Below are 2,494 nucleotides of genomic sequence, written 5' to 3'. Positions count from 1 at the left end.
TATTTTCCTGCAAGTTATTCAAACTTTTTAAAAAATGGTGAAATCTGGCATCTCAAAGAAACACTCCAAAGCATCTATCTCTGTTCACCCAACATGTTCAGACTCTACCTCAAGAAATCAAATGCCAACGATTACCTCAAGCAATTTTAGGGCAGTGTTCGATGTACACTCGTTGTACAATGATCTAATCAAGTTGATGATCAAGTTCCTGTCAAACCATCCTTTGTTTGGCCCGTTTGATGCCTTCACCGACGTAGTTCCACTCTCAACCCTCTTCAAATGTGCTTTCTCTGCATATCGCCCTCTCAACAACCTTCACGAGGTGCATCTGAACTTGGTGAATAATTCTTTGGTTATTTTGACCAAAGAAAAGTTTCTCAACACCATTAATCTATTAGTTCATCCCTCAACCAAGGTCTTCACTCCAAGAACAACTGATATTTTGTCTGCACTATACCAAATGGGTTACCAAAAGAAGCTGAAAGGTGTCGGCGAATTCAAGAAGAATTAGTTGTCTGTGGTATGGCAGTTCGTGTGCCACTTCGTAATCTGCAGTCTATCTGGCAGGACCAGAGGCACTGATAACATGGGGCTCAAGCTATTAGAGCTAGTCTGGAGCATCTTCACTGGCCACAATATCAACTATGGTCAGATTCTATGGGATGACTTCCTGCAGTACATTCCCAAGGAAAGTCCAAGAGAAAGCCCTACCGAACTTACCTTTGCAAGATTCTAGTCTTTATGCATCTTCGATCTTCATGCTGATTCAGGACTGAGCATGGGCAATGATGTCAATCTCTTCATCACCAAAGATCTTAAAAGGTACAACTTCTCAAAAGATCAATCTCTTTTTGGACCTATTAGACACCTACCAGTCCACATACTGTCGTCGCTTGGACTCAAAACCAATGATGTCACAGATCACTTAGAGGCTACGGAAGGTATTGACCCATACCCTCCTACCCCGCTTCTACCTAGCCAGAACATACAAACCACAAAAGCACCAATCAATCCTGATAGTACCGCAGCCCCATCCTCTACTACACTATTCAACGTGCCCTTATCTAAGAGAGTCAAGAAGGTTGCCTCAGCCAACCAAGGCCCCCGCAACATCTCTAAGAAACATGGAACCCCAAAGAAAAATGATGCTTCGAAGAACCCTGAACCTTCCAAGAAAAGAAAACTCAAACCAATCGTGCCCTCAAATGATGAATCAGATGATGATTCTGATGATGTGCAACCCATTGCAATTCTAAAGAGAAGAAAAACCAATTCTACAGACCAAATGCGTGACCGCATAGATACCGAAGCCTCTCAAAAGGCTCCGGTAGTCCTTGGGGTGGCCACCTACCCATTCAATACAACCATCTAATTCTACTCAGACACAGAAAGTGTGTCTGTTTCACCTACTCGTGGACACTAACCCCCAGCTCACTCCCAAGGGGATGGAACTGGTTCTCGCCCTAAGGTCTCCAGGGCTTCCCGTCTACATTTATTTACACCTGAGGAGTTGAACTCCATCCTTTTATCTATCACCCATACCCTTCAAACACCTTCCCAATCATAGGGAAATTCTTCCGCCCTTTCCAGAACTGAGCCGAGGCCAGAATTGACCACGGGTCAAGGAGACCGAGGAAGCTTAGGAAATCCTACTCCTCTTCCATCCTTTTCAAGTGGTTTAGGCACGATGAGCACAATTGTGCAAGGAACGGTGGACCCGAGGGACACCTCGGTGCGTTTTCAAGGAATTGACGATATTGATCTCAATGATTCATGGAGTACATACAAGCCAAGCAATGAAGGTGAAGCAAAGAAATATGCCACTTTCCGTAGGGAATTTCAAGCAAGGAAGGACTGACAGACCAAGCAGCTTCAACAGAAACAACTAGAAATTCAAACGGTGGCAAAGTATTGGGCAGATGCAATTAATAACGCTCATACCATAACTACAATTTTGAAAGAGCAGGAGTAGATGTCCAAGATGGCTGAAACGGTCTGCAACGCAACTACTCCTGGTGGTGAAAATCAATCAAAGCCCCCTCCAACTCCAAGTGTTAGAGACTCTCAAGAAGATGGTACTGCAATCGAAGTTAGCTCCGCTCCCACATTCAGCCTTGATGACTTCGATCTAAATGAGGTAAATCAACCTGCTCATTCTGATGATGATTGAATGATATTTGATGAAGAAGAAGCCTTAAGTGGTTCTCAACACTCCACCTCTAAGCCTAAAGGGAAAAAGAAGAAAAGAAAGAATGCTGTTTCACGAAAAGAATTTCTGAATCTTCAAGCAAAGGTAGATCAGATTCTTGCCGCGGTGAAGCCTACACAACCGCAACCTGAAGATATTCCAGTACCGCAATCCTTAATTGAAAGAATATAAAGATTGGAAACTCGTGAACGACTGGCTGCTGAGCGAATTTCTCTAAAAGTCAAAATGGGAATTCGTTCCTTGGATACAAGTCGTAAGGCTGACCATCAGCAGTTTATGACTACT

The sequence above is a fragment of the Lactuca sativa genome, chromosome 5, assembly GCF_002870075.4.
Source record: "Lactuca sativa cultivar Salinas chromosome 5, Lsat_Salinas_v11, whole genome shotgun sequence".
In the NCBI taxonomy this organism is placed as follows: Eukaryota; Viridiplantae; Streptophyta; class Magnoliopsida; order Asterales; family Asteraceae; genus Lactuca; species Lactuca sativa.
The sequence above is the reverse complement of the archived record's forward strand: the minus strand, read 5'-3'. Positions refer to the sequence as shown.